The following is a 26,234-nucleotide window of genomic DNA, read 5'->3' as shown; positions in this document are numbered from 1 at the left end:
GGGGCCAGTATTCCGTATGGGGCCTTATATGGGGGCCAGTATTCCGTATGGAGCCTTACATGGGGGCCAGTATTCCATATGGGGCCTTACATGGGGGCCAGTATTCCGTATGGAGCCTTATATGGGGGCCAGTATTCCGTATGGAGCCTTATATGGGGGCCAGTATTCCGTATGGAGCCTTATATGGGGGCCAGTATTCCGTATGAAGCGTTATATGGGGGCCAGTATTCCGTATGGAGCCTTATATGGGGGCCAGTATTCCGTATGGAGCCTTATATGGGGGCCAGTATTCCGTATGGAGCCTTATATGGGGGCCAGTATTCCGTATGGAGCCTTATATGGGGGCCAGTATTCCGTATGGAGCCTTATATGGGGGCCAGTATTCCGCATGGGGCCTTATATGGGGGCCAGTATTCCGTATGGAGCCTTATATGGGGGCCAGTATTCTGTGTGTAGCGATTCACCGGTTTCTGAGCTATTGTGGAATTTACAATAGATATCACTCATGTAATGTAAGAAGTTAAATCTTTGCATTGTACTATATATATATATATATATATATATATATATATATATATATATTTCTCCGCTTTATCTCTGCATCATGAATCGTGGTATGTGTTAAAGGGGCCCACTGAGACTCCTTCGCCCGGGGCCCAGAAAAACCTGGAGCCGGCCCTGTAATCAACCAAACTTTTTGGGTTGGGTTCTCTTTTATAGTCTGCAGGCATTAAATGAAAGAAGTCAGTGTTCCAGCAGAAGGAGACAACGTTTCAGAAAAGGCATTGTAGCAAACCAAAAAAGAAATTTTAAGCGCAGCAGAGTAACCAGCGCACATACCTGTTAGCTCAGGTGAGTTTAAAAGGCTGCTGTTGATAACAAGGGCATTTGCTAAATAGATGGTGTGTGTGCAACAATATACTGAAAGGTCAATTATATTGTGCAGCTTATCTCACCACCTGTAGTTATTTAGGTGAAAGATCCAAAATGCTTGCCTAATATGTCTGTTTATCCAAAAGGAAGTAAAAAGGGAGAGCTAGAAAGATAGCATTGCATCACATTACATGGCAATGCAATGCACAGTTGCTGAAGTTGAACCAAAATGAGCTTGTAATCTGGCTTCTGCAACTTTGAACATGAAAAATCCAATGAGGAGAAGAAAAGCAAAGCCAAAGAGTCCGTCCCAAAATCCGACAAACAAGCAAAATGAACAAAAAACATTGAATTCAATTCTTTCTGATTTTAGAAACTGCATTAAAGAAGGGGTGCACTGGTCCTGGAGATACTGCAATACCAGGTCAATGCGTGGAGTGGACAGAGCAAGCTCTTTTTCCATCTCCCTGTTCTAAAAATCCATTTAATATATGGTCCCCAGATAGGGGACGTATCAGATATTAAACTGATAAGAACAGATACTACACTTGATCTTAGCCAAAAGGCCGAGAAGCGATAACCAGAATTGGTTTCAAACTACGGAGCCACCCAAGGATCCTGAAAAGTCCATTTGTGGAGATGAGCTCCTGGACTCCCGTTAAGAAGACATGTTGTCAACCTCTAGATCCCTTACATGCCTGCACTTTTCGGCTTGCTGCTGCAGCAATCCACGCGTTTTAGATCTGCATAACTCCACCTCTTTAAACACAGCACCTTCACCCCCTGCTGTTCCCACCCGCCTCAACACCGTTGGAAGGGAGGAGAACCAATTAAGGCGGGGGGTGGGGTGGAACGAGCAGCTGTCTACCTTTAGCAGGAGGGCTCCTGATTACATACCTCTCCTGCTGCTGCTGCTGCTGGCTGTCCAGCAGCAGACTGAAGGTGGCTGCTGCTGTGCACAGGTATATAAAGGCTCAGAGCCTATTATGACACGCGCAGCCAGCGTTCCATTGCCACATTCCATCTACTGCAGGCAGGATACCTGGCTGGCTGAATGTCGCTGAGAAGCTCACAGAGACCGCCATAAGCAACAGTTTAACAGAATGCCACAGACTAATCAACCAAACTTTTTGGGTTGGGTTCTCTTTTGTAGTCTGCAGGCATTAAATGAAAGAAGTCAGTGTTCCAGCAGAAGGAGACAACGTTTCAGAAAAGGCATTGTAGCAAACCAAAAAAGAAATTTTAAGCACAGCAGAGTAACCAGCGCACATACCTGTTAGCTCAGGTGAGTTTAAAAGGCTGCTGTTGATAACAAGGGCATTTGCTAAATAGATGGTGTGTGTGCAACAATATACTGAAAGGTCAATTATATTGTGCAGCTTATCTCACCACCTGTAGTTATTTAGGTGAAAGCTCCAAAATGCTTGCCTAATATGTCTGTTTATCCAAAAGGAAGTAAAAAGGGAGAGCTAGAAAGATAGCATTGCATCACATTACATGGCAATGCAATGCACAGTTGCTGAAGTTGAACCAAAATGAGCTTGTAATCTGGCTTCTGCAACTTTGAACATGAAAAATCCAATGAGGAGAAGAAAAGCAAAGCCAAAGAGTCCATCCCAAAATCCAACAAACAAGCAAAATGAACAAAAAACATTGAATTCAATTCTTTCTGATTTTAGAAACTGCATTAAAGAAGGGGTGCACCGGTCCTGGAGATACTGCAATACCAGGTCAATGCGTGGAGTGGACAAAGCAAGCTCTTTTTCCATCTCCCTGTTCTAAAAATCCATTGAATATATGGTCCCCAGATAGGGGACGTATCAGATATTAAACTGATAAGAACAGATACTACACTTGATCTTAGCCAAAAGGCCGAGAAGCGATAACCAGAATTGGTTTCAAACTACGGAGCCACCCAAGGATCCTGAAAAGTCCATTTGTGGAGATGAGCTCCTGGACTCCCGTTAAGAAGACATGTTGTCAACCTCTAGATCCCTTACATGCCTGCACTTTTCGGCTTGCTGCTGCTGCAATCCACGCGTTTTAGATCTGCATAACTCCACCTCTTTAAACACAGCACCTTCACCCCCTGCTGTTCCCACCCGCCTCAACACCGTTGGAAGGGAGGAGAACCAATTAAGGCGGGGGGTGGGGTGGAACGAGCAGCTGTCTACCTTTAGCAGGAGGGCTCCTGATTACATACCTCTCCTGCTGCTGCTGCTGCTGGCTGTCCAGCAGCAGACTGAAGGTGGCTGCTGCTGTGCACAGGTATATAAAGGCTCAGAGCCTATGACACGCGCAGCCAGCGTTCCATTGCCACATTCCATCTACTGCAGGCAGGATACCTGGCTGGCTGAATGTCGCTGAGAAGCTCACAGAGACCGCCATAAGCAACAGTTTAACAGAATGCCACAGACTAATCAACCAAACTTTTTGGGTTGGGTTCTCTTTTGTAGTCTGCAGGCATTAAATGAAAGAAGTCAGTGTTCCAGCAGAAGGAGACAACGTTTCAGAAAAGGCATTGTAGCAAACCAAAAAAGAAATTTTAAGCGCAGCAGAGTAACCAGCGCACATACCTGTTAGCTCAGGTGAGTTTAAAAGGCTGCTGTTGATAACAAGGGCATTTGCTAAATAGATGGTGTGTGTGCAACAATATACTGAAAGGTCAATTATATTGTGCAGCTTATCTCACCACCTGTAGTTATTTAGGTGAAAGCTCCAAAATGCTTGCCTAATATGTCTGTTTATCCAAAAGGAAGTAAAAAGGGAGAGCTAGAAAGATAGCATTGCATCACATTACATGGCAATGCAATGCACAGTTGCTGAAGTTGAACCAAAATGAGCTTGTAATCTGGCTTCTGCAACTTTGAACATGAAAAATCCAATGAGGAGAAGAAAAGCAAAGCCAAAGAGTCCATCCCAAAATCCGACAAACAAGCAAAATGAACAAAAAACATTGAATTCAATTCTTTCTGATTTTAGAAACTGCATTAAAGAAGGGGTGCACCGGTCCTGGAGATACTGCAATACCAGGTCAATGCGTGGAGTGGACAGAGCAAGCTCTTTTTCCATCTCCCTGTTCTAAAAATCCATTTAATATATGGTCCCCAGATAGGGGACATATCAGATATTAAACTGATAAGAACAGATTTTTTTCTTTTTCCTCAGATTAAGACCCACATTAATTTATGCATCATAGCGCATATTCACATAACGGGTTCTCAAATCATCATTCGGAAAACCAAAAACAAAATCCCAAAAAACACAACCCTGCAATTAACTGTTACTTACTGTAAGAAGTCCAATGTGAAAAGTTCCAGAGTGCTTCTGCTGCTGTCTCACCATACTTCTTTTTATCCAATAAATAGGCATAAAACAGTCTAGCAAGAAAAATCTTTCTGCATTCCATGGGGGAAAAAACAATCTTTTTAAAAATCACCAAATTCCGAACGTCCCATAAAACCTCTTTATATATGACAAAAATAATCCAGCTTGCCCGCTTCCTTTGCGAGTACTTAAAATCTTGACCTATTAAAATCCTTTCAAAATCGAAACAATGAAAACCAACTAAAGCAACAAACATACGTGACAACAAGGTAAAAACTTTTTTAGCAAAAAAACAGTCCCAAAAAATATGCTGTATTGTTTCCACCTTATTGCAACCTTCCCTAGGACATAGTTCTTGAACCTTTATCCCCCGGTCATTCAAAAAAGCCCTTGTTGGCAAGCATCCATGCAACGCCATCCATTTTACATCCTTCTGTCTGTTGCTGATTCCACGCAGGAAAAAAAGCTTCCACACCTGTCCAGACTGTGCATTATTACAAAACGGCACATCACATAACATCTCCTTCTTCTTAATACCTGAGACAATCAGTTTTTTGTCCGGTCTAACCATGGAGCTTATCCCATTTTGATCATAGAAGGACCTAAGCACCACATAAAAAAACGGTATCACAAACGAAACTGGTTTTCTTAAATCCTTCTCACACCAGCTCCATTTCTGGAAAAGCCGTCCTGCTAAATATTTGCACATGTCCGCAGTCCTGTTATTGCACTGGGATAATTTATAAATGTTCAAAAAATAATGCATTCTTAAAAATAAGTCAATGTTAGGAAAATCACAACCCCCATTTTCCACAGAACACATAACCATTCCTCTTCTTAGTTTCTCCATTTTGGATCCCCAAAAAAACACAAACAGTTTCCTTGTCACTCTCTTTGTCCAAAGCACAGCAGGTGGGAAAATCAAAGCAGTGTACAGCAGAAGCGGGAGAATCACAGACTTGATTACCAGCACTTTCCCTCTCAGCGACAGGTTCCTTAGTTTCCAAAAGTTCAACTTCTGATCCATTTTGTCTTCTAGAATCTTCAGGCTGCTTTTCCCTTTCAGTTCCTTCTCAAAGATGACACCAAGAACCTCAATTTCCTCCCTACTCTCCACTCCTGCCACGTTAACCTCAACCTGCCTCCCAAAGTTACAAAGCTGGCACTTTCCCCAATTCACCGCCATACCAGCCACACAACAAAAAATCCTTACGTGCAAATTCACTCTATTGAGATCCGCCTGTGAACCACAAGTAAAAACAATATCATCCATATAACTTAAAGACTTGACTGGACCCCCGGAACCCCCAGGAATAAAAACACCAGCCACACACTTGTCAACTTGCACACTTTTTAAAAGGGCCTCCACCACACAGATAAAAAGAATTGGTGACAGGGGACAACCCTGCCTAACTCCCGATAAAATATTAAAACTGGAACTCACATGCCCATTAACTAAAATCTGGCTACTGACCCCACAATAAAAACTCTTAATGACCATCAATAATTTATCCGGAACACCAAGGTGACTTAAAGCAGAGAACAAAAATCTATGTGATATTTTATCAAAGGCTTTCTCCAGGTCCACCGACTGTAACAAAAGAGCATTCTTATTCAAATTAGCCTGATAAATTAAGTCTCTTAGAAGCAGCAAATTATCTGAAATTTTCCTACCAGGCACTGCACATGCCTGATACTCCCCCACCATATCACCTATCACATCTGCCAGTCTACCAGCCACAATTTTAGAAATAATTTTGTAATCACTGTTTAACAATGTTATGGGCCTCCAATTTTTAATATCCCTCATGTCCCCTTTCTTATGAATCAGCGTAACAATCCCCCTACGCATAGAAACCGATAAAATCCCATGAGTAAAACCATATTGCACCACCCGGGAAAACTCCACACCTATAATATCCCAAAATCTAACATAAAATTCAGCAGGAAGACCATCACAGCCTGGCGTCTTGCCTTTCGCCAAGCCATCCACTGCCCGTCTAATTTCATCTTTCCCAACCTCCTCACTTAAAAACCCAATTTTCTCCTCAGGAATATTATTAGTTAATACTTTGCAATAATCATTAATTTCCGCATCACTGGCTCTACTATCGTTAGAGAAGAGTGTTTCATAAAAGGAAAGAATACTGCCAATCATCTCATCCCCAGATACCTCCCCTGCAGGAGAAAAAACAGACTTAAAAACCCCTTTAGGTTTAAAACATTTTTTAAAAAAGTATCTCGAACATTGCTCATTTTCCTCCATGTGCTTTATTTTTGCCTTAAACATAATAGTCTTCCCTTTTTCAATAAGTATCTTCTTCAGTTCGTCCTTCAAATCTGCAATCTCTTTATCCACCTCCATCCCCGCTCTCTTAAACTTATGGAGTACTTCCAATTTTGAAATAACAGCAGCATCATGATCCCTTTTGGCTTTCGCTCTCCTAAAACACACCCCTTTAAAATAACATGCAAATTTCTCCTTAGCCCAGTCCCACCACTCTAGCAAATCTTTAAAAAGGTGCTGTTCAGACACACAAGACAAAAACACTTTATTAAAACCAACCTTAACACTCTCCTCTTCCAGCAAGCTTACGTTCAGCTTCCAGAGTCCCTTTCCAAAAGCCAGGGACTCAGCTATACACAGATCTACCACTATCATCTTGTGGTCAGAAAAAGTCGTCATCACGTGGTTGCACTTGGCCACCTTAATCCCTTCAGACATAAAAACATAGTCAATTCGGGAAACACTACGTCCACTATCTGATATGTATGTGAACTTATCACTTGGCCCAACCATCAGACCAGCATCCGTGTAGCGTAAATCCTGCACAATCTGATTTAAAATATTAGACGTAACATCAGTCCTACCTTCCGTAGAGCTCTTGCGATCTTTTGCGGATCTGACACAATTAAAATCTCCAGCCACTATAGTGAAGCCTCTGCCTGGTAAAAACAACTTTAGAGACTCCAAAAACCCAACTCTTGCTTGTTTATCAGCAGGGGCATAAACATTAAAAACCCGTACCCGCTGACCTAAAAAATCCACTAATAAAAACAAACATCTCCCAGGTATGATTACTTTAAACTCTAAAACCTTTAGACTGGAATTACACAGTAAAATGCCCACCCCTTCATTCCTGTTTTCTGAGCATGGGGACCAAAAAGATTGCCCCTTATTCCACTCACTCTCATGCGGGGCAGATTTAATTACACATTCCTGCAGACAGACAATATCTGCATTCACACTCTCAATGTACTCCAGTATCCCTGCTCTCCTACAAGCAGAACCAATCCCTCGTACATTCAGAGAAGCAACACACAACGCCATCATAACAACAGGAAAAAATCTCCACCATACCCGATCCATCATGAACCAGGAGAAAACCCACTCCTGCCACCCACTTTTCTACGTATATCAGGCGACTCAGAACTCGAGTCCCTGTTAGAATAACCTGGTCTTAGGGAGACTGGATCTTCCTGCCCCCCAGACCAACACCCCTCCACCTTACTTCTTTTAATCACGGAGGCATAACTCTCCTCCTTGCCATCATCTTCCTCCTCATTTTCACTCCAATCACTGTTAACCCTATCACGCTGCTGAGGGGTTATAGTTCCATCCGAATCAGAATCCTCCTCCTCCAAAACCTCCATTTCCTCACCCCCATCTCTTCCCAAAACAGGATTCACTGACTCCGCCATATTAGACAAATCCATCCCATCACCCGGGCCATGCACATCAGCTACTTTGTTTATTACTTCCAGCCCCTCCCTCAAACCAACTTTCTTCTGGCTCCGCCCCTTTTCCTCCATCTTGGGCACCGCATGGTCTCTTCCCCTACCACCATCTTGTTTTTGGCTTTCCCCCTCTGAGTCTGAGCCTTCGCCCTCCTCCCCACTTTCCTGCCGAGTCTTCTTCTGCCTCTCTTCAGCGTCCACCTGTGACCTAGGAATCTGAGCCCACAATCTACATTTCCTTGCAAGGTGATCTGCATGTCCACACAAATCACACACCTTATTCATTGGGCAACCACTTGCAACATGCCCAGATTTCCCACAACCTCTACAAACATCACCTTGCACTGGACAATCTTTCTGAACATGTCCAAACTCATGACACTTCCTACAATATTCCATCTGTCCATTATAAAAACAAAATCCCCTTTCTCCTCCGATAGAAAACTGTGCAGGAATGCTCTTGGCACCCCCAATAGCTCTATCATCCGGTCTCAGTTTTACAACATATCTCCTCTTGCCATTTAGATAATTGTATTTGTTCTTCATTCTTCCCAAAAATTTAACCTCACTACAATACCGAGCTAAAAAATTGGAAACAGTCTCATCCGGAACTTTAGGGTTATACATGTGCACAACCACATACTTATATGTCTGCTGGAACAGAGGTTCCAGTGCAATAAACTCTAGGCATTTCAATTCCTTTTCTTCCTTCATTCGTACCAACTCCATGTAGACTCTCTGGCAAATACTCAAAGAAACAAAAGTGATATCATAAATTCCTTGTTTCTGAAAATCCTGCAGTGCCAATACATCCGTTACCTTCAAGCCATTAATGTTCTTCAAGACATCAACGCAAACTTGGTCCAAACCGATTTCTCCTTCATGACCTGCAGCCACCTTCAGACGGACCGAGTCCTCTAATCCACGTGTTTTCTCCACCATTTTTACAGCAGATAAACACAATCGCCGCTCAATCGCACACTAGGGCCCCACAAGGGGGAACCCCAGTCACAACTGCCCTCCAAACAACACCAGCAGCAGAAAACCACCACTGATCTTGCCAAAAGGCCGAGAAGCGATAACCAGAATTGGTTTCAAACTACGGAGCCACCCAAGGATCCTGAAAAGTCCATTTGTGGAGATGAGCTCCTGGACTCCCGTTAAGAAGACATGTTGTCAATCTCTAGATCCCTTACATGCCTGCACTTTTTGGCTTGCTGCTGCTGCAATCCACGCGTTTTAGATCTGCATAACTCCACCTCTTTAAACACAGCACCTTCACCCCCTGCTGTTCCCACCTGCCTCAACACCGTTGGAAGGGAGGAGAACCAATTAAGGCGGGGGGTGGGGTGGAACGAGCAGCTGTCTACCCTTAGCAGGAGGGCTCCTGATTACATACCTCTCCTGCTGCTGCTGCTGCTGGCTGTCCAGCAGCAGACTGAAGGTGGCTGCTGCTGTGCACAGGTATATAAAGGCTCAGAGCCTATTATGACACGCGCAGCCAGCGTTCCATTGCCACATTCCATCTACTGCAGGCAGGATACCTGGCTGGCTGAATGTCGCTGAGAAGCTCACAGAGACCGCCATAAGCAACAGTTTAACAGAATGCCACAGACTAATCAACCAAACTTTTTGGGTTGGGTTCTCTTTTATAGTCTGCAGGCATTAAATGAAAGAAGTCAGTGTTCCAGCAGAAGGAGACAACGTTTCAGAAAAGGCATTGTAGCAAACCAAAAAAGAAATTTTAAGCGCAGCAGAGTAACCAGCGCACATACCTGTTAGCTCAGGTGAGTTTAAAAGGCTGCTGTTGATAACAAGGGCATTTGCTAAATAGATGGTGTGTGTGCAACAATATACTGAAAGGTCAATTATATTGTGCAGCTTATCTCACCACCTGTAGTTATTTAGGTGAAAGCTCCAAAATGCTTGCCTAATATGTCTGTTTATCCAAAAGGAAGTAAAAAGGGAGAGCTAGAAAGATAGCATTGCATCACATTACATGGCAATGCAATGCACAGTTGCTGAAGTTGAACCAAAATGAGCTTGTAATCTGGCTTCTGCAACTTTGAACATGAAAAATCCAATGAGGAGAAGAAAAGCAAAGCCAAAGAGTCCATCCCAAAATCCGACAAACAAGCAAAATGAACAAAAAACATTGAATTCAATTCTTTCTGATTTTAGAAACTGCATTAAAGAAGGGGTGCACCGGTCCTGGAGATACTGCAATACCAGGTCAATGCGTGGAGTGGACAGAGCAAGCTCTTTTTCCATCTCCCTGTTCTAAAAATCCATTTAATATATGGTCCCCAGATAGGGGACGTATCAGATATTAAACTGATAAGAACAGATACTACACTTGATCTTAGCCAAAAGGCCGAGAAGCGATAACCAGAATTGGTTTCAAACTACGGAGCCACCCAAGGATCCTGAAAAGTCCATTTGTGGAGATGAGCTCCTGGACTCCCGTTAAGAAGACATGTTGTCAACCTCTAGATCCCTTACATGCCTGCACTTTTCGGCTTGCTGCTGCTGCAATCCACGCGTTTTAGATCTGCATAACTCCACCTCTTTAAACACAGCACCTTCACCCCCTGCTGTTCCCACCCGCCTCAACACCGTTGGAAGGGAGGAGAACCAATTAAGGCGGGGGGTGGGGTGGAACGAGCAGCTGTCTACCCTTAGCAGGAGGGCTCCTGATTACATACCTCTCCTGCTGCTGCTGCTGGCTGTCCAGCAGCAGACTGAAGGTGGCTGCTGCTGTGCACAGGTATATAAAGGCTCAGAGCCTATTATGACACGCGCAGCCAGCGTTCCATTGCCACATTCCATCTACTGCAGGCAGGATACCTGGCTGGCTGAATGTCGCTGAGAAGCTCACAGAGACCGCCATAAGCAACAGTTTAACAGAATGCCACAGACTAATCAACCAAACTTTTTGGGTTGGGTTCTCTTTTATAGTCTGCAGGCATTAAATGAAAGAAGTCAGTGTTCCAGCAGAAGGAGACAACGTTTCAGAAAAGGCATTGTAGCAAACCAAAAAAGAAATTTTAAGCGCAGCAGAGTAACCAGCGCACATACCTGTTAGCTCAGGTGAGTTTAAAAGGCTGCTGTTGATAACAAGGGCATTTGCTAAATAGATGGTGTGTGTGCAACAATATACTGAAAGGTCAATTATATTGTGCAGCTTATCTCACCACCTGTAGTTATTTAGGTGAAAGCTCCAAAATGCTTGCCTAATATGTCTGTTTATCCAAAAGGAAGTAAAAAGGGAGAGCTAGAAAGATAGCATTGCATCACATTACATGGCAATGCAATGCACAGTTGCTGAAGTTGAACCAAAATGAGCTTGTAATCTGGCTTCTGCAACTTTGAACATGAAAAATCCAATGAGGAGAAGAAAAGCAAAGCCAAAGAGTCCATCCCAAAATCCGACAAACAAGCAAAATGAACAAAAAACATTGAATTCAATTCTTTCTGATTTTAGAAACTGCATTAAAGAAGGGATGCACCGGTCCTGGAGATACTGCAATACCAGGTCAATGCGTGGAGTGGACAGAGCAAGCTCTTTTTCCATCTCCCTGTTCTAAAAATCCATTTAATATATGGTCCCCAGATAGGGGACATATCAGATATTAAACTGATAAGAACAGATTTTTTTCTTTTTCCTCAGATTAAGACCCACATTAATTTATGCATCATAGCGCATATTCACATAACGGGTTCTCAAATCATCATTCGGAAAACCAAAAACAAAATCCCAAAAAACACAACCCTGCAATTAACTGTTACTTACTGTAAGAAGTCCAATGTGAAAAGTTCCAGAGTGCTTCTGCTGCTGTCTCACCATACTTCTTTTTATCCAATAAATAGGCATAAAACAGTCTAGCAAGAAAAATCTTTCTGCATTCCATGGGGGAAAAAACAATCTTTTTAAAAATCACCAAATTCCGAACGTCCCATAAAACCTCTTTATATATGACAAAAATAATCCAGCTTGCCCGCTTCCTTTGCGAGTACTTAAAATCTTGACCTATTAAAATCCTTTCAAAATCGAAACAATGAAAACCAACTAAAGCAACAAACATACGTGACAACAAGGTAAAAACTTTTTTAGCAAAAAAACAGTCCCAAAAAATATGCTGTATTGTTTCCACCTTATTGCAACCTTCCCTAGGACATAGTTCTTGAACCTTTATCCCCCGGTCATTCAAAAAAGCCCTTGTTGGCAAGCATCCATGCAACGCCATCCAGTTTACATCCTTCTGTCTGTTGCTGATTCCACGCAGGAAAAAAAGCTTCCACACCTGTCCAGACTGTGCATTATTACAAAACGGCACATCACATAACATCTCCTTCTTCTTAATACCTGAGACAATCAGTTTTTTGTCCGGTCTAACCATGGAGCTTATCCCATTTTGATCATAGAAGGACCTAAGCACCACATAAAAAAACGGTATCACAAACGAAACTGGTTTTCTTAAATCCTTCTCACACCAGCTCCATTTCTGGAAAAGCCGTCCTGCTAAATATTTGCACATGTCCGCAGTCCTGTTATTGCACTGGGATAATTTATAAATGTTCAAAAAATAATGCATTCTTAAAAATAAGTCAATGTTAGGAAAATCACAACCCCCATTTTCCACAGAACACATAACCATTCCTCTTCTTAGTTTCTCCATTTTGGATCCCCAAAAAAACACAAACAGTTTCCTTGTCACTCTCTTTGTCCAAAGCACAGCAGGTGGGAAAATCAAAGCAGTGTACAGCAGAAGCGGGAGAATCACAGACTTGATTACCAGCACTTTCCCTCTCAGCGACAGGTTCCTTAGTTTCCAAAAGTTCAACTTCTGATCCATTTTGTCTTCTAGAATCTTCAGGCTGCTTTTCCCTTTCAGTTCCTTCTCAAAGATGACACCAAGAACCTCAATTTCCTCCCTACTCTCCACTCCTGCCACGTTAACCTCAACCTGCCTCCCAAAGTTACAAAGCTGGCACTTTCCCCAATTCACCGCCATACCAGCCACACAACAAAAAATCCTTACGTGCAAATTCACTCTATTGAGATCCGCCTGTGAACCACAAGTAAAAACAATATCATCCATATAACTTAAAGACTTGACTGGACCCCCGGAACCCCCAGGAATAAAAACACCAGCCACACACTTGTCAACTTGCACACTTTTTAAAAGGGCCTCCACCACACAGATAAAAAGAATTGGTGACAGGGGACAACCCTGCCTAACTCCCGATAAAATATTAAAACTGGAACTCACATGCCCATTAACTAAAATCTGGCTACTGACCCCACAATAAAAACTCTTAATGACCATCAATAATTTATCCGGAACACCAAGGTGACTTAAAGCAGAGAACAAAAATCTATGTGATATTTTATCAAAGGCTTTCTCCAGGTCCACCGACTGTAACAAAAGAGCATTCTTATTCAAATTAGCCTGATAAATTAAGTCTCTTAGAAGCAGCAAATTATCTGAAATTTTCCTACCAGGCACTGCACATGCCTGATACTCCCCCACCATATCACCTATCACATCTGCCAGTCTACCAGCCACAATTTTAGAAATAATTTTGTAATCACTGTTTAACAATGTTATGGGCCTCCAATTTTTAATATCCCTCATGTCCCCTTTCTTATGAATCAGCGTAACAATCCCCCTACGCATAGAAACCGATAAAATCCCATGAGTAAAACCATATTGCACCACCCGGGAAAACTCCACACCTATAATATCCCAAAATCTAACATAAAATTCAGCAGGAAGACCATCACAGCCTGGCGTCTTGCCTTTCGCCAAGCCATCCACTGCCCGTCTAATTTCATCTTTCCCAACCTCCTCACTTAAAAACCCAATTTTCTCCTCAGGAATATTATTAGTTAATACTTTGCAATAATCATTAATTTCCGCATCACTGGCTCTACTATCGTTAGAGAAGAGTGTTTCATAAAAGGAAAGAATACTGCCAATCATCTCATCCCCAGATACCTCCCCTGCAGGAGAAAAAACAGACTTAAAAACCCCTTTAGGTTTAAAACATTTTTTAAAAAAGTATCTCGAACATTGCTCATTTTCCTCCATGTGCTTTATTTTTGCCTTAAACATAATAGTCTTCCCTTTTTCAATAAGTATCTTCTTCAGTTCGTCCTTCAAATCTGCAATCTCTTTATCCACCTCCATCCCCGCTCTCTTAAACTTATGGAGTACTTCCAATTTTGAAATAACAGCAGCATCATGATCCCTTTTGGCTTTCGCTCTCCTAAAACACACCCCTTTAAAATAACATGCAAATTTCTCCTTAGCCCAGTCCCACCACTCTAGCAAATCTTTAAAAAGGTGCTGTTCAGACACACAAGACAAAAACACTTTATTAAAACCAACCTTAACACTCTCCTCTTCCAGCAAGCTTACGTTCAGCTTCCAGAGTCCCTTTCCAAAAGCCAGGGACTCAGCTATACACAGATCTACCACTATCATCTTGTGGTCAGAAAAAGTCGTCATCACGTGGTTGCACTTGGCCACCTTAATCCCTTCAGACATAAAAACATAGTCAATTCGGGAAACACTACGTCCACTATCTGATATGTATGTGAACTTATCACTTGGCCCAACCATCAGACCAGCATCCGTGTAACGTAAATCCTGCACAATCTGATTTAAAATATTAGACGTAACATCAGTCCTACCTTCCGTAGAGCTCTTACGATCTTTTGCGGATCTGACACAATTAAAATCTCCAGCCACTATAGTGAAGCCTCTGCCTGGTAAAAACAACTTTAGAGACTCCAAAAACCCAACTCTTGCTTGTTTATCAGCAGGGGCATAAACATTAAAAACCCGTACCCGCTGACCTAAAAAATCCACTAATAAAAACAAACATCTCCCAGGTATGATTACTTTAAACTCTAAAACCTTTAGACTGGAATTACACAGTAAAATGCCCACCCCTTCATTCCTGTTTTCTGAGCATGGGGACCAAAAAGATTGCCCCTTATTCCACTCACTCTCATGCGGGGCAGATTTAATTACACATTCCTGCAGACAGACAATATCTGCATTCACACTCTCAATGTACTCCAGTATCCCTGCTCTCCTACAAGCAGAACCAATCCCTCGTACATTCAGAGAAGCAACACACAACGCCATCATAACAACAGGAAAAAATCTCCACCATACCCGATCCATCATGAACCAGGAGAAAACCCACTCCTGCCACCCACTTTTCTACGTATATCAGGCGACTCAGAACTCGAGTCCCTGTTAGAATAACCTGGTCTTAGGGAGACTGGATCTTCCTGCCCCCCAGACCAACACCCCTCCACCTTACTTCTTTTAATCACGGAGGCATAACTCTCCTCCTTGCCATCATCTTCCTCCTCATTTTCACTCCAATCACTGTTAACCCTATCACGCTGCTGAGGGGTTATAGTTCCATCCGAATCAGAATCCTCCTCCTCCAAAACCTCCATTTCCTCACCCCCATCTCTTCCCAAAACAGGATTCACTGACTCCGCCATATTAGACAAATCCATCCCATCACCCGGGCCATGCACATCAGCTACTTTGTTTATTACTTCCAGCCCCTCCCTCAAACCAACTTTCTTCTGGCTCCGCCCCTTTTCCTCCATCTTGGGCACCGCATGGTCTCTTCCCCTACCACCATCTTGTTTTTGGCTTTCCCCCTCTGAGTCTGAGCCTTCGCCCTCCTCCCCACTTTCCTGCCGAGTCTTCTTCTGCCTCTCTTCAGCGTCCACCTGTGACCTAGGAATCTGAGCCCACAATCTACATTTCCTTGCAAGGTGATCTGCATGTCCACACAAATCACACACCTTATTCATTGGGCAACCACTTGCAACATGCCCAGATTTCCCACAACCTCTACAAACATCACCTTGCACTGGACAATCTTTCTGAACATGTCCAAACTCATGACACTTCCTACAATATTCCATCTGTCCATTATAAAAACAAAATCCCCTTTCTCCTCCGATAGAAAACTGTGCAGGAATGCTCTTGGCACCCCCAATAGCTCTATCATCCGGTCTCAGTTTTACAACATATCTCCTCTTGCCATTTAGATAATTGTATTTGTTCTTCATTCTTCCCAAAAATTTAACCTCACTACAATACCGAGCTAAAAAATTGGAAACAGTCTCATCCGGAACTTTAGGGTTATACATGTGCACAACCACATACTTATATGTCTGCTGGAACAGAGGTTCCAGTGCAATAAACTCTAGGCATTTCAATTCCTTTTCTTCCTTCATTCGTACCAACTCCATGTAGACTCTCTGGCAAATACTCAAAGAAACAAAAGTGATATCATAAATTCCTTGTTTCTGAAAATCCTGCAGTGCCAATACATCCGTTACCTTCAAGCCATTAATGTTCTTCAAGACATCAACGCAAACTTGGTCCAAACCGATTTCTCCTTCATGACCTGCAGCCACCTTCAGACGGACCGAGTCCTCTAATCCACGTGTTTTCTCCACCATTTTTACAGCAGATAAACACAATCGCCGCTCAATCGCACACTAGGGCCCCACAAGGGGGAACCCCAGTCACAACTGCCCTCCAAACAACACCAGCAGCAGAAAACCACCACTGATCTTGCCAAAAGGCCGAGAAGCGATAACCAGAATTGGTTTCAAACTACGGAGCCACCCAAGGATCCTGAAAAGTCCATTTGTGGAGATGAGCTCCTGGACTCCCGTTAAGAAGACATGTTGTCAACCTCTAGATCCCTTACATGCCTGCACTTTTCGGCTTGCTGCTGCTGCAATCCACGCGTTTTAGATCTGCATAACTCCACCTCTTTAAACACAGCACCTTCACCCCCTGCTGTTCCCACCTGCCTCAACACCGTTGGAAGGGAGGAGAACCAATTAAGGCGGGGGGTGGGGTGGAACGAGCAGCTGTCTACCCTTAGCAGGAGGGCTCCTGATTACATACCTCTCCTGCTGCTGCTGCTGCTGGCTGTCCAGCAGCAGACTGAAGGTGGCTGCTGCTGTGCACAGGTATATAAAGGCTCAGAGCCTATTATGACACGCGCAGCCAGCGTTCCATTGCCACATTCCATCTACTGCAGGCAGGATACCTGGCTGGCTGAATGTCGCTGAGAAGCTCACAGAGACCGCCATAAGCAACAGTTTAACAGAATGCCACAGACTAATCAACCAAACTTTTTGGGTTGGGTTCTCTTTTATAGTCTGCAGGCATTAAATGAAAGAAGTCAGTGTTCCAGCAGAAGGAGACAACGTTTCAGAAAAGGCATTGTAGCAAACCAAAAAAGAAATTTTAAGCGCAGCAGAGTAACCAGCGCACATACCTGTTAGCTCAGGTGAGTTTAAAAGGCTGCTGTTGATAACAAGGGCATTTGCTAAATAGATGGTGTGTGTGCAACAATATACTGAAAGGTCAATTATATTGTGCAGCTTATCTCACCACCTGTAGTTATTTAGGTGAAAGCTCCAAAATGCTTGCCTAATATGTCTGTTTATCCAAAAGGAAGTAAAAAGGGAGAGCTAGAAAGATAGCATTGCATCACATTACATGGCAATGCAATGCACAGTTGCTGAAGTTGAACCAAAATGAGCTTGTAATCTGGCTTCTGCAACTTTGAACATGAAAAATCCAATGAGGAGAAGAAAAGCAAAGCCGAAGAGTCCATCCCAAAATCCGACAAACAAGCAAAATGAACAAAAAACATTGAATTCAATTCTTTCTGATTTTAGAAACTGCATTAAAGAAGGGGTGCACCGGTCCTGGAGATACTGCAATACCAGGTCAATGCGTGGAGTGGACAGAGCAAGCTCTTTTTCCATCTCCCTGTTCTAAAAATCCATTTAATATATGGTCCCCAGATAGGGGACGTATCAGATATTAAACTGATAAGAACAGATACTACACTTGATCTTAGCCAAAAGGCCGAGAAGCGATAACCAGAATTGGTTTCAAACTACGGAGCCACCCAAGGATCCTGAAAAGTCCATTTGTGGAGATGAGCTCCTGGACTCCCGTTAAGAAGACATGTTGTCAACCTCTAGATCCCTTACATGCCTGCACTTTTCGGCTTGCTGCTGCTGCAATCCACGCGTTTTAGATCTGCATAACTCCACCTCTTTAAACACAGCACCTTCACCCCCTGCTGTTCCCACCCGCCTCAACACCGTTGGAAGGGAGGAGAACCAAATAAGGCGGGGGGTGGGGTGGAACGAGCAGCTGTCTACCCTTAGCAGGAGGGCTCCTGATTACATACCTCTCCTGCTGCTGCTGCTGCTGGCTGTCCAGCAGCAGACTGAAGGTGGCTGCTGCTGTGCACAGGTATATAAAGGCTCAGAGCCTATTATGACACGCGCAGCCAGCGTTCCATTGCCACATTCCATCTACTGCAGGCAGGATACCTGGCTGGCTGAATGTCGCTGAGAAGCTCACAGAGACCGCCATAAGCAACAGTTTAACAGAATGCCACAGACTAATCAACCAAACTTTTTGGGTTGGGTTCTCTTTTATAGTCTGCAGGCATTAAATGAAAGAAGTCAGTGTTCCAGCAGAAGGAGACAACGTTTCAGAAAAGGCATTGTAGCAAACCAAAAAAGAAATTTTAAGCGCAGCAGAGTAACCAGCGCACATACCTGTTAGCTCAGGTGAGTTTAAAAGGCTGCTGTTGATAACAAGGGCATTTGCTAAATAGATGGTGTGTGTGCAACAATATACTGAAAGGTCAATTATATTGTGCAGCTTATCTCACCACCTGTAGTTATTTAGGTGAAAGCTCCAAAATGCTTGCCTAATATGTCTGTTTATCCAAAAGGAAGTAAAAAGGGAGAGCTAGAAAGATAGCATTGCATCACATTACATGGCAATGCAATGCACAGTTGCTGAAGTTGAACCAAAATGACCTTGTAATCTGGCTTCTGCAACTTTGAACATGAAAAATCCAATGAGGAGAAGAAAAGCAAAGCCAAAGAGTCCATCCCAAAATCTGACAAACAAGCAAAATGAACAAAAAACATTGAATTCAATTCTTTCTGATTTTAGAAACTGCATTAAAGAAGGGGTGCACCGGTCCTGGAGATACTGCAATACCAGGTCAATGCGTGGAGTGGACAGAGCAAGCTCTTTTTCCATCTCCCTGTTCTAAAAATCCATTTAATATATGGTCCCCAGATAGGGGACGTATCAGATATTAAACTGATAAGAACAGATACTACACTTGATCTTAGCCAAAAGGCCGAGAAGCGATAACCAGAATTGGTTTCAAACTACGGAGCCACCCAAGGATCCTGAAAAGTCCATTTGTGGAGATGAGCTCCTGGACTCCCGTTAAGAAGACATGTTGTCAACCTCTAGATCCCTTACATGCCTGCACTTTTCGGCTTGCTGCTGCTGCAATCCACGCGTTTTAGATCTGCATAACTCCACCTCTTTAAACACAGCACCTTCACCCCCTGCTGTTCCCACCCGCCTCAACACCATTGGAAGGGAGGAGAACCAATTAAGGCGGGGGGTGGGGTGGAACGAGCAGCTGTCTACCCTTAGCAGGAGGGCTCCTGATTACATACCTCTCCTGCTGCTGCTGCTGCTGGCTTTCCAGCAGCAGACTGAAGGTGGCTGCTGCTGTGCACAGGTATATAAAGGCTCAGAGCCTATTATGACACGCGCAGCCAGCGTTCCATTGCCACATTCCATCTACTGCAGGCAGGATACCTGGCTGGCTGAATGTCGCTGAGAAGCTCACAGAGACCGCCATAAGCAACAGTTTAACAGAATGCCACAGACTAATCAACCAAACTTTTTGGGTTGGGTTCTCTTTTATAGTCTGCAGGCATTAAATGAAAGAAGTCAGTGTTCCAGCAGAAGGAGACAACGTTTCAGAAAAGGCATTGTAGCAAACCAAAAAAGAAATTTTAAGCGCAGCAGAGTAACCAGCGCACATACCTGTTAGCTCAGGTGAGTTTAAAAGGCTGCTGTTGATAACAAGGGCATTTGCTAAATAGATGGTGTGTGTGCAACAATATACTGAAAGGTCAATTATATTGTGCAGCTTATCTCACCACCTGTAGTTATTTAGGTGAAAGCTCCAAAATGCTTGCCTAATATGTCTGTTTATCCAAAAGGAAGTAAAAAGGGAGAGCTAGAAAGATAGCATTGCATCACATTACATGGCAATGCAATGCACAGTTGCTGAAGTTGAACCAAAATGAGCTTGTAATCTGGCTTCTGCAACTTTGAACATGAAAAATCCAATGAGGAGAAGAAAAGCAAAGCCAAAGAGTCCATCCCAAAATCCGACAAACAAGCAAAATGAACAAAAAACATTGAATTCAATTCTTTCTGATTTTAGAAACTGCATTAAAGAAGGGGTGCACCGGTCCTGGAGATACTGCAATACCAGGTCAATGCGTGGAGTGGACAGAGCAAGCTCTTTTTCCATCTCCCTGTTCTAAAAATCCATTTAATATATGGTCCCCAGATAGGGGACGTATCAGATATTAAACTGATAAGAACAGATACTACACTTGATCTTAGCCAAAAGGCCGAGAAGCGATAACCAGAATTGGTTTCAAACTACGGAGCCACCCAAGGATCCTGAAAAGTCCATTTGTGGAGATGAGCTCCTGGACTCCCGTTAAGAAGACATGTTGTCAACCTCTAGATCCCTTACATGCCTGCACTTTTCGGCTTGCTGCTGCTGCAATCCACGCGTTTTAGATCTGCATAACTCCACCTCTTTAAACACAGCACCTTCACCCCCTGCTGTTCCCACCCGCCTCAACACCGTTGGAAGGGAGGAGAACCAATTAAGGCGGGGGGTGGGGTGGAACGAGCAGCTGTCTACCCTTAGCAGGAGGGCTCCTGATTACATACCTCTCCTGCTGCTGCTGCTGCTGGCTGTCCAGCAGCAGACTGAAGGTGGCTGCTGCTGTGCACAGGTATATAAAGGCTCAGAGCCTATTATGACACGCGCAGCCAGCGTTCCATTGCCACATTCCATCTACTGCAGGCAGGATACCTGGCTGGCTGAATGTCGCTGAGAAGCTCACAGAGACCGCCATAAGCAACAGTTTAACAGAATGCCACAGACTAATCAACCAAACTTTTTGGGTTGGGTTCTCTTTTATAGTCTGCAGGCATTAAATGAAAGAAGTCAGTGTTCCAGCAGAAGGAGACAACGTTTCAGAAAAGGCATTGTAGCAAACCAAAAAAGAAATTTTAAGCGCAGCAGAGTAACCAGCGCACATACCTGTTAGCTCAGGTGAGTTTAAAAGGCTGCTGTTGATAACAAGGGCATTTGCTAAATAGATGGTGTGTGTGCAACAATATACTGAAAGGTCAATTATATTGTGCAGCTTATCTCACCACCTGTAGTTATTTAGGTGAAAGCTCCAAAATGCTTGCCTAATATGTCTGTTTATCCAAAAGGAAGTAAAAAGGGAGAGCTAGAAAGATAGCATTGCATCACATTACATGGCAATGCAATGCACAGTTGCTGAAGTTGAACCAAAATGAGCTTGTAATCTGGCTTCTGCAACTTTGAACATGAAAAATCCAATGAGGAGAAGAAAAGCAAAGCCAAAGAGTCCATCCCAAAATCCGACAAACAAGCAAAATGAACAAAAAACATTGAATTCAATTCTTTCTGATTTTAGAAACTGCATTAAAGAAGGGGTGCACCGGTCCTGGAGATACTGCAATACCAGGTCAATGCGTGGAGTGGACAGAGCAAGCTCTTTTTCCATCTCCCTGTTCTAAAAATCCATTTAATATATGGTCCCCAGATAGGGGACGTATCAGATATTAAACTGATAAGAACAGATCCGTTTTCAAACAAGCTTTATTTAAATCAGACATACATCATAAATTACAAACAAATCACAAAGACTTGAATAAAATATGACATAAAACAAATACAAGGTCAGATTTAAAAAGCGCATAAAAGCATAAAAAGCATAAAACACAGTTTTGCATATAATTTGCATAAATAAATACATATGTCAAATGCAAACACCATAGCTTTTTAACTTTATCTTTTTACAATCAGGTAGTATGAAAACTTTTCACAAAGAACATATCCGATACAATATTTGAAACAAATCACAAATACTGGAATAAAATATGACATAAAACTAATACAGAGTCAGAATTAAAATGCACTTAAAAGCATAAAAAGCATAAAACACAGTTTTGCATATAATTTACATAAATAAATACATATTCCAAATTTGCAAACACCATAGCTTTTTTGCTTCATTGATTCCCATCTTTTTACAATCTCTCAGGTAGTATGTAAACATTTCACAAAGAGCAAGCCCAATACAATCTTTGACAGGAATAAATTCACGTTTAAACAATAATATATTGCGCACTTTCCATAAAGCTTTTTTTAAACAGTTTATTATAAGCCATGCGACTCGTGCTTGTTTCATGGTTGGGCATTTAATTATCCCATATATTATAATGTCACAATTAAGGGTTTGTATACCACATATCCATTTTAGGAGGGTGCCCACCGTCTGCCATAGCTCTTGTGCGTAGGGGCAATCCCACAGTAAATGAAACACTGACTCGTTTGGGGCGCATCTTTCTCTGGGACATCTAGCACTAGCCACCAGCCCCCTATGATGCTGAAAAGCTCTCGTAGGGAGACATTGGTGAACAACCTGCCAAGCTAAATCCTTTTGTGAGTTGCTAAGTGCAGGACAGGCCACGTTGTTCCACACCAGGCGGCACCTGGAGATGGAAAAATTAGACACATCCTCCATCTCCTCATGTCCCTTACAAATAACTGTTAACTTACGTTGATCAAATTAAAGCTGACGATCAACTTGGGTCAGATCATATTCTGAAATGACCTTCTCCAAGATCTTGTAATGCTTAGGGGGAGATAAGAGAAAAGGACAATTAACAGTCATACTGAAGTTCAACTTTCGGAAAAGAAACCCAGTTGTATATCTAAGAAAACAAGAGAAAGCCCCAACATTATTCAAGCTTTTGCAACAAAATACAAAAAACTTGATAAATAAAAACAATTTTAAATCAGGGAACCCTTTACCCCCATTTTTCTTGCTTTTACATACCACCTCCCTCCTCAATTTCTCCATTTTGGATCCCCACAGAAAATAAAACATGGGCTTCATAAGTCTTTTAAGATACAGAGAATTAGGGGGAAAAACCATAGCGGCATACAAAATGATAGGAAGCAAAACCATTTTAATTACAAGAATCTTGCCCTCCATTGTTAGTTTTCGAGTTTGCCATAAAGAGATCTTCTGATTTAATTTATTCAAAACCAAATCCCAGTTTTCAATACCATCATTAGCAGGATTAAACAAGACACCCAGGATCTTGATTCCTACTGTTTGTGTGGGAACCCTAGGCGGATCTGACTCCCATTGACCCATAATCATACAGTCACATTTATTTATATTCAACTTAAACCCAGACCCAGCACTAAAAATTTCAGTAATTAGAATTGCTCTGTTAATAGATGCTGAGCTAGTGCCATATACAGATATGTCATCCATATATCCAATGGCTTTAACTTGTTGTCCACCCCCACCCGGAATAAAAATGCCCCTAACCACCTTGTCCCGACGCAGCAGGCACAACAGTGGCTCAATGGAGCAGACAAATAAAAGTGGGGACATGGGGCAACCTTGTTTAACACCGGAAAGAAGCTCCACCTCTCTAGTTAAAAAACCATTGACTAAAATCCGGGCAGATGACTGTTTGTATAAAAGCGCAATTTTCTGAATAAAAGAATCAGGGAACCCCATCTTTCCCATAACTTTAAAAAGATAAAAGTGGGAGACCCTATCAAACGCTTTCATAAAATCCAAAGATAAAATAGCTAGTGGCTGTTTTCTATCTTTTTGAAACCAGATAAGATCACGAATTAGGTTTAGATGCTCCCAGATTGATCTCCCGGGGACACCACACACCTGATCTGGATGAATTACATTTTTAATAACTGCTTTAAGACGACCAGCAACAACTTTAGCTAAAATCTTGTAGTCTGTATTTAATAGTGAAATAGGCCTCCAATTCTCCAACTTTGATTTATCACCTTTCTTAAAAATTAATGTAATCATACTTTTACGCCATGAATATGGTAATAAATCAGCCTTAGAGGCTTCACAAACTACTTGTATAAAATCCTCCTTAATTAGATCCCAAAAGCAAAGATAAAATTCAATAGGAAGGCCATCTGATCCAGGAGCCTTACCTTTATTAAAACTCTTAAGGGTCTCTTCAATTTCACTGGGTAAAAGTTCTTTAGCTAAAAAAATCTGGTCATCTTTATTTAAAAACTGGGATAAAACATTAAGATTCTCTGTAAAAGCAGGTTCATCAACATTTTTAATACTAAAAAGATCTCTATAAAAATTAGCAGTATGCTCTAAAATGCCCTCAGTGGAAGATTGTCCTTCTAGCTCAGTAATCACTTGTTTTTTGTCACTCATTTTTTTAAAGAAAAACCTTGAGCAGGTCTCACCCTCTTCCAAATATTTCACACGGGTATTAAATATAATTTCTTTACCCTTTTGTTCCAGGAATTTTTGGATTTCTGTCTGGATCTTGGCAATCTCATCATCCACACCAGGTACTCCCCACCCCTTAAGCTTAAGGAGAGTTTGCATCCTGACATTAAAATCTTTAAAACATTTCCTTTTTTCACGTGCCTTCCTTTTACCAATTTTAATAAAAAATTCTTTAATACGGGTTTTAACACACTCCCACCACCCCAACATACTCTGATTTGGGTGTTTCCGTCTTCTCCAACTCTCATACTTTGCATAAAACTCCGCCCTTACCAGTTCGTCTTCTAATAAGAGCACATTCAATTTCCACATACCTTTTCCAACTTTTGCTTCCTGTGGAGTTTGCAATACATTGTATAGTAATACATGATCAGAAAAAATATTTTCTATTAGACCAGCATTCCTAGGTTTAAAAACATCAGAAGAGGAAAAAATAAAATCAATACGAGATGACATCCCTCTACCCCTCCATGTATGCCCAGGGTCAGTAGGGTAGGACTTTCTCCAAGCATCTAATAATTTGAGGTCCGTTGTCAAATGTTTTAACAGACTGGATGTTTTGTCTGTTCTTCCATTAGTATCACCTCCACTCCTCCCCTCCCCCAACATGACACAGTTAAAATCCCCTCCCACTATCACAGGGGACGGACCTGATAAAAACAAAGGGATGACATTAAAAAGGGAAGCACGCTCATTTTTCTCTGGGGATGCATAAACATTAATAAGACGACAGGTAAAACCATTTAAAATAACATGAGTTGATAAGGCACGACCTGGAACTATTTCAGTGATGGATAAAACATTAACATTTTGACATTTGAATAAAATCCCAACCCCGGCAGCTTTATTTTCATTGGACCCTGACCAAATAGAGGGTCCTGCTGACCAGTCCATTTTTAAGTTGGGGTATGACAAATCGTGATCAATACCGCATTCTTGCAGGAAAAAAATGTCAAAGTTCAGAGTCATTAACCAAGCAAACAAAGCAGCCCGTCTAACAGGGCTCTTTAGGCTTCTCACATTTAGTGAGGCAACACGGATTTCTGCCATGTTAGGTGTTTTTTATTGATTCATTATACTCTGAATCTGAATCAATAATTTGTGACAGAGAAGGTGAAGGAAGGGATGACACAGTTCGTAAACTGTCCGTTTCATCTGAGTCCGTGAAATCCTCAATTAAGTTAGTCCCCTCTGGGCTGAGAATTTTTGCAGCACTAGATAGAAAGACTTTACGGGACATCTGAGGCAGGTTATGCTCCTCCTGCGCCTCTTCACGACTTCTCTTACCACTGGCGCTGAGATCCATCCGATCCTCCGAATCCACCCGATCCTCACCAGGCACTGCAGCAGGTGGAATACCCGCAGACCCTCCAGGAGCACCAAGGGACATCATCTCCGGAGCAGGATGACCATCAGGACCAGCAACAGGTTCACCAACCACTGCACGACCTCTATCATCCAGGCAGGCAACAGGACATCCATCAGGAATGGTTCCAGGACATCCATCTGGACTGGCATCAGGACATCCATCTGGACTGGCATCAGGGCATCCATCTGGGTTGGCATCAGGACATCCATCTGGATTGGCATCAGGGCATCCGTCTGGATTGGCATCAGGGCATCCATCTGGATTGGCATCAGAGCATCCGTCTGGACTGGCATCAGGGCAGACATCTGGTCCAACATCTGTGCTGGCATCAGCAGGGGTATCTGGATGGACATCTGGATTGGTACCAAC

The 26,234-nt window shown here is 42.6% G+C and overlaps 8 non-coding genes and 1 pseudogene across 8 annotated transcripts; all 9 read right to left on the bottom strand.

Moving 5' to 3' along the window:
- Nucleotides 1-1,260: 1,260 nt before the first annotated feature.
- Nucleotides 1,261-1,451, bottom strand: LOC141183277 (U2 spliceosomal RNA). The gene has a single exon (XR_012258270.1). It is a non-coding gene; the product is annotated as a U2 spliceosomal RNA (small nuclear RNA).
- A 1,115-nt stretch (nt 1,452-2,566) lies between these two features.
- Nucleotides 2,567-2,757, bottom strand: LOC141183248 (U2 spliceosomal RNA). Its single transcript, XR_012258244.1, has one exon. It is a non-coding gene; the product is annotated as a U2 spliceosomal RNA (small nuclear RNA).
- Nucleotides 2,758-3,869: 1,112 nt separating this feature from the next.
- LOC141183335 (U2 spliceosomal RNA) lies at nt 3,870-4,063 on the bottom strand. Its single transcript, XR_012258318.1, has one exon. It is a non-coding gene; the product is annotated as a U2 spliceosomal RNA (small nuclear RNA).
- Nucleotides 4,064-10,133: 6,070 nt separating this feature from the next.
- Nucleotides 10,134-10,324, bottom strand: LOC141183676 (U2 spliceosomal RNA). The gene has a single exon (XR_012258506.1). It is a non-coding gene; the product is annotated as a U2 spliceosomal RNA (small nuclear RNA).
- Nucleotides 10,325-11,436: 1,112 nt separating this feature from the next.
- Nucleotides 11,437-11,630, bottom strand: LOC141183351 (U2 spliceosomal RNA). The gene has a single exon (XR_012258331.1). It is a non-coding gene; the product is annotated as a U2 spliceosomal RNA (small nuclear RNA).
- A 6,070-nt stretch (nt 11,631-17,700) lies between these two features.
- Nucleotides 17,701-17,891, bottom strand: LOC141183675 (U2 spliceosomal RNA). The gene has a single exon (XR_012258505.1). It is a non-coding gene; the product is annotated as a U2 spliceosomal RNA (small nuclear RNA).
- A 1,115-nt stretch (nt 17,892-19,006) lies between these two features.
- Nucleotides 19,007-19,197, bottom strand: LOC141183674 (U2 spliceosomal RNA). The gene has a single exon (XR_012258504.1). It is a non-coding gene; the product is annotated as a U2 spliceosomal RNA (small nuclear RNA).
- A 1,115-nt stretch (nt 19,198-20,312) lies between these two features.
- LOC141183672 (U2 spliceosomal RNA) lies at nt 20,313-20,503 on the bottom strand. The gene has a single exon (XR_012258502.1). It is a non-coding gene; the product is annotated as a U2 spliceosomal RNA (small nuclear RNA).
- Nucleotides 20,504-21,618: 1,115 nt separating this feature from the next.
- LOC141183366 (U2 spliceosomal RNA) lies at nt 21,619-21,791 on the bottom strand (annotated as a pseudogene).
- Between the last annotated feature and the right edge of the window lie 4,443 nt (nt 21,792-26,234).

The sequence above is a fragment of the Phyllobates terribilis genome, unplaced genomic scaffold, assembly GCF_046119375.1.
Source record: "Phyllobates terribilis strain yellow unplaced genomic scaffold, ASM4611937v1 Scaffold_38__1_contigs__length_12584779, whole genome shotgun sequence".
Taxonomy (NCBI): Eukaryota; Metazoa; Chordata; class Amphibia; order Anura; family Dendrobatidae; genus Phyllobates; species Phyllobates terribilis.
Note: the sequence above shows the minus strand (reverse complement) of the source record. Positions and strands in the feature narration are given on the sequence as shown.